We start from the raw sequence: 13050 nt of genomic DNA, 5'->3' as shown, positions 1-13050 counted from the left end.
CAAAACAGCCTGGTACTGCTACAACAACAGATACATAGACCAATGGAACAGAATTGAGAATCCACACATAAACCCATCCACATATGAGCAGCTGATATTTGACGAAGGCCCAAAGTCAGTTAAATGGGGCAAAGACAGTCTTTTTAACAAATGGTGCTGGCTTAACTGGATATCCATGGGCAAAAAAAAAATGAAACAAGGCCCATACCTCACACCATGCACAAAAATGAACTCGAAATGGATCAAAGACCTAAACATAAAATCTAAAACAATAAAGATCATGGAAGAAAAAATAGGGACAATGCTAGGAGCCCTAATACATGGCATAAACAGTATATAAAACATTACTAAAAATGCAGAAGAGAAACCATATAACTGGGAGCTCCTAAAAATCAAACACCTATGCTCATCCAAAGACTTCACCAAATGAGTAAGAAGACTACCTACAGACTGGGGAAAAGTTTTTAGCTATGACATTTCCAATCAGCACCTGATCTCTAAAATCTACATGATACTCCAAAAACTCAACTGCAAAAAGACAAATAGCCCAATTAAAAAATGGGCAAAGGATATGAATAGACACTTCACTAAAGAAGATATTCAGGCGGCTAACAGATACATGAGGAAATGCTCATGATCATTAGCCATTACAGAAATGCAAATCAAAACTACAATGAGATTCCATCTCACTCTAATAAGGCTGGTATTAATCCAAAAAACACGAAATAATAAATGTTGGAGAGGCTGTGGAGAGACTGGAACACATACACTACTTGCGGGGATGTAAAATGGTACAACAACTTTGGAAACTGATTTGGCTCTTCCTTAAAAAGCTAGAAATAGAACTACCATACCATCCAGCAATCCCACTCCTTGGAATATATCCTAGAGAAATAAGAGCCTTTACACAGACAGGTATATGCACACCCATGTTTACTGCAGCACTGTTTACAATAGCAAAAAGATGAAAGCAACCAAGGTGCCCATCAACAGATGAATGGATAAATGAATTATGGTATAGTCACACAATGGAATACTACCCATCAATGAAGAACAACGAAGAATCCATGAAACATTTCATAACATGGAGGAATCTGGAAGGCATTATGCTGAGTAAAATTAGTCAGTTGCAAAAGGACAAATATTGTATAAGACCACTGTTATAAGAACTCAAGAATAGTTTAAACAGAGAAGAGAGTGTTCTTTGATGGTTACAAGAGAGGGGAGAGAGAGAGGGATGGAGGAATGAGGTTTTCACTAATTAGATAGTAGATAAGAACTGTTTTAGGTTAAGGGAAAGGCAACTCACGATACAGGAGGGGTCAGCACAACTGGACTAAGACAAAAACAAAGAAGTTTCCTGAATAAACTGAACACTTGGAAGCCTAGCGTAGCAGGAGCAGGGGTTTGGGGACCATAGTTTCAGGGATATCTGAGTCAATTGGCATGATAAAATCTATTAAGAAAACATTCTGCTTCCCACTTTGGAGAGTGGTGTCTTGGGTCTTAAACGCTAGCAAATGGCCATCTAATATGCATCGATTGGTTTCAACCCACCTGGGGCAAAGGAGAATGAAGAACGCCAAAGACACAAGGTAATTATGAGCCCAAGAGGCACAAACGACCACATAAAGCAGAGACTACATTAGCCTGAGACCAGAAGAAGTAGATGGTGCCCAGCTACAGCAGATGACTATCCTGGCAGGGAACATAACAAAGACCCCTGAGTGGGGAGGAGAGCAGTGGGATGTGGACCCCAAATTCTCATAAAAAGACCAGACTTAATGGTCTGACTGAGACTAGAATGACCCTGGAGGTCATGGTCTCCAGACATTCTGTTAGCCCAAGACAAGGCTAACTCTTCAGACAGGGATTTGACTGGACTATGGGATAGAAAGTGATACTGGTGAAGAATGAGCTTCCTGGATCAAGTAGACTCATGAGACTCTAGTGGCATCTCCTGTCTGAAGGTGAGATAAGAGGGTAGAGGGGATCAGAAGCTGGCCAAATGGACACGAAAAGAGAGAGAGGAAGGAAGCAGCGTGCTGTCTCATTAGGGGGAGAGCAATTAGGAGTATATAGCAAGGTGTTGGAAAACCTGGTGGGGTAGTGGTTAAGAGCTATGGCTGCAAACTAAAAGGTTGGCAGTTCGAATCCACCAGGCACTCCTTGGAAACTCTATGGAGCAGTTCTACTCTGTCCTATAGGGTCACTATGAGTCGGAATTGACTCTACAGCAACGGGTTTGGTTTTTGGTTTAGCAAGGTGTTTATAAATTTTTGTATCAAAGTCCGACTTGATTTGTAAACTTTCACTTAAAGCACAATGAAAATTTTTAAAAAATGAGACTTTCAGGAAATTTTGAACACTTACTGAATATTTTATGCTAAGAAATTATGATCTATTTGTTATAGGTGATTGTAGTATTATTTTTTATCCTTATTTTTTTTAATTGAACTTTAAGTGAAGGTTTACAGAACAAAACTAGTTTCTCATCAAACAGTATACACATTTGTTAACAACCCCACAACATGTCAACACTCTCCCTTCTCAACCCTGGGTCACCTACTACCAACTGTCCTGTTCCCTCCTACCTTCTAGTCCCTGCCCCAGGGTTGGTGTGCCACTTTAGTCTTCTTTTGTTCCATGGGCCTGTTCAATCTTTGGCTGAAGGGTGAACCTCAGGAATGGCCTCATTACTGTGCTGAAAGGGTGTCTGGGGGTCATAATCTCAGGGTTTCTCCAGTCTCTGTCAGGCCAGTAAGCCTGGTCTTTCTTTTTGAGTTAGAATTTTGTTCTACATTTTTCTCCAGCTCTGTCTGGGACCCTCTATTGTGATACCTGTCAGAGCAGTCCATGGTGGTACCCAGGCACCAGCTCATTGTACTGGACTCAGTCTGGTGAGGCTATGGTAGATGTGGTCCATTAATCCTTTGGACTAATCTTTCCTTGGTGTCTTTAGTTTTCTTCATTCTTCCTTGTTCCCGAAGGGGTGAGCCAGTGGAGTATCCTAGATGGCTGCTCACAGGCTTTTAAGACCCCAGATGCTACTCACCAAAGTAGAATGTAGAATATATACTTATATTTTTTTAATAATTTTTATTGTGCTTTAGGTGAAAGTTTACAAATCAAGTCAGTCTGTCACACAAAAACCCATATACACCTTCTACACACTCCCAGTTACTCTCCCCCTAATGAGACAGCCCCCTCTCTCCCCCCACTCTCTCTTTTCGTGTCCATTTCACCAGCTTCTAACCCCCTCTACCCTCTCATCTTCCCTCCAGGCAGGAGTTGCCAACATAGTCTCAAGTGTCCACTGATCCAAGCAGCTCACTCCTCACCAGCATCCCTCTTCAACCCATTGTCCAGTCCAATCCATGTCTGAAGAGTTGGCTTCGGTAATGGTTCCTGTCCTGGGGCAACAGAAGGTCTGGGGGCCATGGCCACCGGGGTCTTTCTAGTCTCAGTGAGACCATTAAGTCTGGTCTTTTTATGAGAATTTGGGGTCTGCATCCCATTGCTCTCCTGCTTTCTCAGGGGTTCTCTGTTGTGTTCCCTGTCAGGGCAGACTTCGGTTGTAGCCGGGCACCATCTAGTTCTTCTGGTCTCAGGATGATGTAGTCTCTGGTTCATGTGCCCCTTTCTGTCTCTTGGGCTTGTAATCACCTTGTGTCCTTGGTGTTCTTCATTCTCTTTTCATCCAGGTGGGTTGAGAACAATTGATGCAACTTAGATGGCTGCTTGCTAGCGTTTAAGACCCCAGACGCCACTCTTCAAAGTGGGATGCAGAATGTTTTCTTAATGGATTTTATTGTGCCAATTGAGTTAGATGTCCCCTGAAACCATGGTCCCCAAACCCCAGCCCCTGCTACACTGGGGTTTGAAGCATTCAGTTTATTCAGGAAACTTCTTTGCTTTTGGTTTAGTCCAGTTGTGCTGACCTCTCCTGTATTGTGTGCTTTTTTTCCCTTCACCTGAAGTAGTTCTTATCTACTGTCTAATTAGTGAATGCCCCTCTCCCGCCCTCCCTCCCTCCCCACTCACGTAACCACAAAAGAATGTTTTCTTCTCAGATTAAACTGTTTCTCAAGTTCTTATAATAGTGGTCTTATACAATATTTGTCCTTTTGCAACTAATTTTACTCAGCATAATGCCTTCCAGATTCCTCCATGTTATGAAATGTTTCACAGACTCCTCACTGTTCTTTATCGATGGGTAATATTCCATTGTGTGAATATACCATAATTTATTTATCCATTCATCCATTGATGGGCACCTTGGTTGCTTCCATCTTTTTGCTATTGTAAACAGTGCTACAGTGAACATGGGTGTGCATATATCTGTTTGTGTAAAGGCTCTTATTTCTCTAGGATATATTCCAAGGAGTGGGATTGCTGGATGGTATGGTAGTTCTATTTCTAGCTTTTTAAGGAAGCGCCAAATTAATTTCCAAAGTTGTTGTACCATTTTACATTCCCACCAGCAGTGTATAAGTGTTCCAATCTCTCCACAGCCTCTCCAACATTTATTATTTTGTGTATTTTGGATTCATGCCTGCCTTGTTGGAGTGAGATGAAATCTCATTGTAGTTTTGATCTTCATTTCTCTAATGGCTAATGATTGTGAACATTTCCTCCTATATCCGTTAGCTACCTGAATATCTTCTTTAGTGAAGTGTCTATTCATATCTTTTGCCCATTTTTTAATTGGGCTATTTGTCTTTTTGTAGTAGAGTTTTTGGAGTATCATGTAGATTTTAGAGATCAGGCGCTGATCAGAAATGTCATAGCTAAAAACTTTTTCCCAGTCTGTAGGTAGTCTTTTTACTCTTTTGGTAGTCTTTGGATGAGCATAGGTGTTTGATTTTTAGGAGCTCCCAGTTATCTAGCTTTTCTTCTACATTCTTTATAATCTTTTGTATACTGTTTATGCCATGTATTAGGGCTCCTAGCGTTGTCCCTATTTTTTCTTCCATGATCTTTATTGTTTTAGATTTTATGTTTAGGTCTTTGATCCATTTCGAGTTCATTTTTGTGCATGGTGTGAGGTATGGGTCTTGCTTCATTTTTTTGCAGGTGGATATCCAGTTATGCCAGCAGCATTTGTTAAAAACACTGTCTTTTCCCCATGTAACTGTTTTGGGGCCTTTGTCAAATATCAACTGCTCATATGCGGATGGATTTATGTCTGCATTCTCAATTCTGCTCCATTAGTCCATGTATCTGTTGTTGTAGCAGTACCAGGCTGTTTTGACTACTGTGGCGGTATAATAGGTTCTAAAATCAGGTAAAGTAAGGCCTCCCATTTTGTTCTTTTTTGGTAATGCATTATTTATCTGGCACCTCTTTCCCTTCCATATGAAGTTGGTGATTTGTTTCTCCATCTCGTTAAAGAACGTCATAGGGATTTGGATTGGAATTGCATTAAATGTATAGATTGCTTTTGGTAGAATAGGCATTTTTATAATGTTAAGTCTTCCTACCCACGAGCAAGGTATGTTTTTCTACTTATGTAAGTCTCTTTTGGTTTCTTGCAGAAGTGTACTGTAGTTTTCTTTGTATAAGTCTTTTACGTCTCTGGTAAGATTTATTCCTAAGTATTTTATCTTACTAGGGTCTATTGTAAAAAAAAAAAAAAAAAAAAAATATTTTGTAAATGACATTAATTCATCGATTTGGTGATTTCCTCCTCGATGTTCCTTTTGTTGGTGTGGAGGAATGCAACTGATTTTTGTATGTTTATCTTGTATCCCGATACTCTGCTGAACTCTTCTATTGGTTTCAGCAGTTTTCTTGAGGATTCCTTAGGGTTTTCAGTGTATAAGATCATGTCATCTGCAAATACAGATATTTTGACTTCTTCCTTGCCAATCTGGATGCTCTTTATTTCTTTATCTAGCCTTATTGCTCTGGCTAGGACTTCTAGCACAATGTTGAATAAGAGTGGAGATAAAGGGCATCCTTGTCTGGTTCCCAGTCTCAATGGGAATGTTTTCAGGCTCTCTCCATTTAGGGTGATGTTGGCTGTTGGCTTTGTATAAATGCTCTTTATTATGTTGAGGAATTTTCCTTCTATTCCTATTTTGCTGAGAGTTTTTATCATGAATGGGTGTTGAAGTTTGTCAAATGCCTTTTCTGCATCAATTGATAAAATCATGTGATTCTTTTCTTTTGTTTTATTTATGTGGTGGATTACGTTAATTGTTTTTCTAATGATGAACCATCCCTGCATACCTGGTTTGAATCCCACTTGGTCATGCTGAATTATTTTTCTAATATGTTGTTGAATTCTATTGGCTAGAATTTTGTTGAGGATTTTTGCATCTACATTCATGAGGGATATAGGTCTGTAATTTTCTTTTTTTGTGGTGTCTTTACCTGGTTTTGGTATCAGGGATATGGTGGCTTAATAGAATGAGTTTGGTGGTATCCATCCTTTTCTATGCTCTGAAATACCTTTAGTAGTAGTCATGTTAACTCTTCTGTAAAAGTTTGGTAGAACTCTGCAGTGAAGCCGTCTGGACCAGGGCTTTTTTTTGTTGGGAGTTTTTTGATTACCTTTTCAATCTGTTCTTTTGTTATGGGTCTATTTAGTTGTTCTACCTCTGTTTCTGTTAGTTTAGGTAGGTAGTGTGTTTCTAAGAATTCATCAATTTCTTCTAGGTTTTCAAATTTGTTTGAGTATAGTTTTTCGTAGTAATCTGATATGATTCTTTTAATTTCAGTTGGGTCTGTTGTAATATCACCCATCTCATTTCTTATTCAGGTTATTTGCTTCCTGTCCTGTTTTTCTTTTGTCAGTTTGGTCAGTGGTTTATCAATTTTGTTGATTTTTTTCAAAAAAACAGCTTTTGGTCCTGTTCGTTCTTTCAATTGTTTTTCTGTTTTCTATTTCATTTAGTTCAGCTCTAATTTTTATTATATGTTTTTTTTTTTTTTCCTGGTGCCCGTGGGTTTCTTTTGTTGCTCTCTTTCTATTTGTTCAAGTTGTAGGGATAATTCTTTGATTTTGGCCCTTTCTTCTTTTTGGATGTGTACATTTATTGATATAAATTGGCCTCTGAGCACTGCTTTTGCTGTGTCCCAAAGGTTCTGATAGGAAGCGTTTTCATTCTCATTGGATTCTCTGAATTTCTTTATTCCATCCTTAATGTCTTCTATAATCCAGTCTTTTTTGAACAGGGTATTGTTCAGTTTCCAAGTGTTTGATTTCTTTTTCCTACTTTTTCTGTTATTGATTTCCACTTTTATGGCCTTATGGTCAGAGAAGATGCTTTGTAATATTTCAGTGTTTTGGATTCTGCTAAGTCTTGCTTTGTGACCTAATATGTGGTCTATTCTAGAGAATGTCCCATGTGCACTAGAAAAGAAAGTATATTTGGTTGCTGTTGGGTGGAGTTTTCTGTATATGTCTACGAGGTCAAGTTGTTTGATTGTGGCATTTAGATCTTCCGTGTGTTTATTGAGCTTCTTTCTGGATGTCCTGTCCTTCACCGAAAGTGGTATGTTGAAGTCTTCTACTATTATTGTGGAGCTGTCTATCTCACTTTTCAATGCTGATAGAGTTTGTTTTATGCATCTTGCAGCCCGGTCATTGGGTGCATAAATATTTAATATGGTTATATCTTCTTGGTGTATTGTCCCTTTAATCATTACATAGTGTCCTTCCTTATCCTTTCTGATGGATTTAACTTTAAAGTCTATTTTGTCAGAAATTAATATTGCCACTCCTACTCTTCTTTGATTGTTGTTTGCTTGATATATTTTTTTCCATCCTCTGAGTTTTAGTTTGTTTGTGTCTCTAAGTCTAAGGTATGTCTCTTGTAGGCAACATATAGATGGATCTTGTTTTTTAATCCATTCTGCCACTTTCTGTCTCTTTATTGGTGCATTTATTCCTTTTACATTCAGGGTAATTATGGATAGGTATGAATTTAGTGCTATCATTTTGATGCCTTTTTTTGTGTGTTGTTGACAGTTTCTTTTTCCCACTTGATTTTATTTGCCGAGTAGATTTTCTTTATATATTGTCCTTCCCTCATATTTGTTGTTATTTTTGTTTCTGCTGAGTCTGTATTTTTCCCTTGTATTTTATTTTGATGAGTAGGATAGTTTTTCTCCTTTGTGGTTACCTTATTATTTACCCCTATTTTTCTAAATTTAAACCTAACATTTATTTCTTTGTATCGTCGTATCGTCCTCTCCATACGGAAGGTGTATGATTACATTTCTTAGTCCCTCTTTAGTATTTTAATGTTTTCTTCTTTTGTATAATAACATCGCTGTTACCCTGTTTTGGGCTTTTTTTTTTTTTTTTTAATAATCTTTCTTTGTTTTTTTGGATTTTCCTATCTGGGTTGACTTCTGGTTGTTCTGCCCAGTGTTCTAGTCTTGGGTTGATACCTAATATTACTGATTTTCTAACCGAAGAACTCCCTTTTTATTTCTTGTAGTTTTGGTTTGGTTTTTATGAATTCCCTCAACTTGTGTTTATCTGGAAATGTCTTAATTTCACCTTCATCTTTAAGAGACAATTTTGATAGATATATGAATCTGGGCAGGCAATTTTTTTCTTTCAATTTTTTAAATATGTCATCCCATTGCCTTCTTGCCTGCACAGTTTCTGCCGAGTAGTCCAAGCTTATTCTTACTGGCTCTCTTTTGTAGGTGACTTTTTGTTTATCCCTCACTGCTCTTATAATTCTCTCTTTATCTTTCGTTTTGGCAAGTTTGATTATAATATGTCTTGGTGACTTTCTTTTAAGATCTACCTTATGTGAAGTTCTATGAGCATCTTGGATAGATATCTTCTCATCTTTCACAATCTCAGGGAAGTTTTCTGCCAAAAATTCTTCAACAATTCTCCCTGTATTTTCTGTTATCCCTCCCTGTTCTGGTACTCCAATCACTCGTAGGTTATTTCTTTTGATAGAGTCCCACATGATTCTTAAGTTTTCCTCATTTTTTTAAATTCTTTTATGTGATTTATCTTCATGTTCAGAAATTCTAGCTTCTACTTGCTCAATTCTGCTCCTCTGACTTTCTATTGAGTTGTCTAATTCTGTAATTTTTTGTTAATCTTCTGAATTTCTGATCGCTGTCTGCCTATGCATTTTTCCAGCTTATTAAGCTTTTCACTATGTTCCCGAATAATCTTTCTAATTTCTTCAGTTGCTTTATCTGTGTGTTCCTTGGCTTGTTCTGTGTATTGCCTCATTTCCTTCCTGATGTCTTGAAGGGTTCTGTATATTACACTTTTGTATTCTGCATCTGGTAATTCCAGGAATGTGCTTTCATCTAGAAAATCCCTGGATTCTTTGTATTGAGAGCCTGTTGAGGTGATCATGGCCTGTTTCTTTATGTGACTTGATATTGACTGTTGTCTCCAAGCCGCCTATAAGTTATTGTATTAGTTTATGCTTGTTTACCGTGTTGAAGCTGCTTGCTTTTTTTGTTTTGGTATACCTCTATGGGTTGCTTGAGTGAGCTAGCTTGATTATTTTCACCTTTGGAGCTCTGGTGTCCTGTTCCCAGCTGGCTAGAGCTGTTATCAGGTATATCAGTCTAGGAGTCCATTCAGTTTTCTTGTATGAATTCAGCTCAGGTTTCCAGGTAGCTGATATCAAGTGTGTGGTACAGGCTCTATCCTACAGTCTTAGAAGGGCAAGGGTGATTGGCATATATACCGGTATCTGACTGCAGCAGGGGGTCACACCGTGAACAAGGCACGGGGCTGAGAACCGACCCCCAATTGTCTCTGAGGAGAACGCATCTCTGTTCCCTAGAGTGTGCTGGCGGTTGGGTTCTGCAGAGGGACCATGGGTACCCAAAGTTTTTGGTTGTAAGGACTGGGAGGTACCAGTTATCTTTGGATCCCTGTCGTGGGTGGCTGGGTGACCTGAGTGGAGCTACCAGTCCTTAGGTTCCTGATGTGGGTAGGTTTAATAGGCAAAGCAATGTCAAATGTCAACACCCACCTCTCCACCGCACAGCTGAAATGGTTGGAGTTTGCCAACAAGGGCCTATTCTCCCGAAATAGGCCCGCACAGTTCCATGCAGAAGGGAAAGGCGCTCATGGCCTATGGACGGTTTATGCCTGGATAGGAGCCGCTTCTGTCCTGAGTTGCCCTGGTTAATGGAGTTAGCAAATTATCTTTTCCCCCGAATTGCAAATTTTTTCCTTCCCCAAGGCCGGGAGGATGGCTGTAGTTGCTCACCTGGTTCTATCTCAGGCCCAGGGATTCAGCTGCTGAAGCCGGCTTGGGGGTGGGGGTTGGGGGGAGGGCGTGTTAAAATATAAGCAAGTACTTAGGTTTTGCTGAGAGCGCCGTTCTCCCCAGGTTCCAGAGGTGTGAGTAGGCTGTGTGGCTGGCTGCTTCTCCCTGAGGAAACTGCAGCCAAATGCTAGTACCAGCCCGCCGCAGCTGCTCCTGGGAATGGTGCCTGAGGGCTCCCCGTGATTCAGGTCCGGTAACTCCTCTCCACTTCTGAACGGTCTCTTCCTCCCCCTGCACCTCAGTTAATTGTCTACGCTTGCCTTTGATGCTCAGGGCTTCCAGCTTGGCACAAATGTACTCGTTTCACTTGTTTTTTGGGGGTCTTTGTTGTAAAGAGGGCTCGCTGGAAGCGACTGTCTATTCTGCCATCTTGGCTCTGCCTCTAGAATATGTTCTTTATAATCTCTGTTATGCAATTGAGCTAGATGTTCCCTGAGACCATGGACCCCACAGCCCTGAGCCCAGCAATTCCCTCCTTCATGGAGTTTGGAAGTATCTGTGGAGCTACCACGGCCTTGGCCTTGTAAAGGTTGTGCTGGCTTCCCCAGTATTGTGTACTGTCTTACCCTTCACCAAAGTTACCACTTATCTATTATCTATTAAATGTTTTTCTGTCCCCATCCCTCCCCTCCCTTGTAACCATCAAATATTGTTTCTTTTTTGTATGTAAACCTTTTCATGAGTTTTTACAGTAGTGGTCTCATACAATATTTGTTCTTTTGTGACTGACTTATTTCACTCAGCATAATGTCCTCCGGATGCATCCATGTTATGAAATGCTTTTCAGATTCATTGTTGTTCTTTAGCGTTGCGTAATACTCCATTGTGTGTATGTAACACAGTTGGTTTATCCATTCGTCTGTTCATGGGCATCTAGGCTGTTGCCATCTTTTTGCTATTGTGAACAATGCTGCAGTGAACATGTGTGTACATGTATCTATTCGTGTGATGACTCTTATTTCTCTAGGATATATTCCTAGTGGGATTGCTTGATCAAATGGCATTTCTATTTCTAGCTTTCTAAGAAAACGCCATATTATTTTCCAAAAATGTTGTATCATTTTGCTTTCCCAGCAGTAGGGCATAAGATTTCCGGTCTCCCTGCATTCTCCCCAACATGTTATTTTCTGTTTTATTGATTTGTGCCAGTAATGCCAGGGTGAGATGGTATCTCACTGTGGTTTTGATTTGCATTTCTCTGATGGCTACAGATCATGAGCATTTCATCATGTGTCTGTTGGCTGCTTGAATGTCTTCTTTGGTGAAGTGTCTGTTCATCTCCTTTGCCTATTTTTTAATTGGATTATTTGTATTTTTGTTGTAGAGGTGTTGATTTTTCTTGTAGATTTTAGACATTAGACCTTTGTCTGATTTGTAATAGCCAAAAATTTTTTCCCAATCCGTAGATTCTCTTTTTACTCTTTTGGTGAAGTCTTTTGATGAGCCTAAGTGTTTAATTTTTAGATGATCCCAGTTATCTAGCTTATCCTCTGGAGCTTGTGTGTTGTTGGTTGCGACTTGTATCCTGTTAATGCCATGTATTAGGGCCTCTAGTGTTGATGCTATTTTTTCTTCTATGAACTTCATGGTTTTTGGCTTTATGTTTAGGTCTTTAATCCACTTTGAGTTTGTTTTTGTATAAGGTGTGAGGTATGAGTCCTGTTTAATTTTTGCACAGATGGACATCCAGTTTTGCCAGCACCATTTGTTAAAAAGACTGTCTTTTTCCTATTTGATGGACTTTGGGCCCTTGTCAAAGATCAGGTGACCTTAGGTGGATGGATTTACATCTGAGTTCTCAATTCTGTTCCATTGGTCAATGTATCTGTTGTTGAACCAGGCTGTTTTGACTACCGTAGCTGTATAGTAGGTTCTGAGGTCAGGTAGTGCGAGTCCTCCAACTTTATTCTTCTTCTTCAACAGTGCTTTACTTCTCCGGGGTTTCTTCTCTTTCCATGTAATGTTAATTGTAAGTTTTTCCATCTCTTTAAAGAATGTTGTTGGTATTTGGATTGGTATTGTAAATCACTTTGGGTGGAATTGTCATTTTCACAATGCTGAGTCTACATATCCACGGTATATTTTCCCATTTATGTAGAACTCTTTTGGTTTCTTGCAGTAGTGTTTTGTAGTTTTCTTTGTATAGGTCTTTTACAACCCTGGTTAAATTTATTCCCAAGTATTTTATTTTTTTAGGGGCTATTATAAATGGTATTGTTTTCCCGATTTCCTTTTCGACTTTCTCTTTATTGTTGTATATGAAGCCAACTGATTTTTGTATGTTTATCTTGTATTCTGCAAGTCTGCTGAATCTTTCTATTAGTTCCAATAGTTTTCTCATGGAGTGTTTGGATTTTCTTTGTATCATATCATTCGCAAATAGGGACAGTTTAACTTCTTCATTACCAATTTTGATGCCCTTTATTTCTGTTTCTTGCGTTACTGCTCTAGTTAAGACTTTCTTGTTCTTGTTCTCAAGGGGAATGTTTTCAGCCTCTCTCCATTGAGAACAATGTTGGCCGTTGGTTTTGCATAGGTGCCCTTTATTATATTGAGAAATTTCCCCTCTATACTTATTTTATTGAGAGTTTTTATCAGGAATGGGTGTTGGACTTTGTTGAATGCCTTTTCTGCATTGATTGAGATGATCATGTGATTCTTTTCTTTCCTTTTACTTATGTGGTAGATTACATTGATTGATTTTCTAATGTTGAACCATCCTTGCATACCTGGTATGAATCCTCCTTGGTCGTGGTGTATTATTTTTTTGATA

The sequence above is a fragment of the Elephas maximus genome, chromosome 2, assembly GCF_024166365.1.
Source record: "Elephas maximus indicus isolate mEleMax1 chromosome 2, mEleMax1 primary haplotype, whole genome shotgun sequence".
In the NCBI taxonomy this organism is placed as follows: domain Eukaryota; kingdom Metazoa; phylum Chordata; class Mammalia; order Proboscidea; family Elephantidae; genus Elephas; species Elephas maximus.
The sequence above is the reverse complement of the archived record's forward strand: the minus strand, read 5'-3'. Positions refer to the sequence as shown.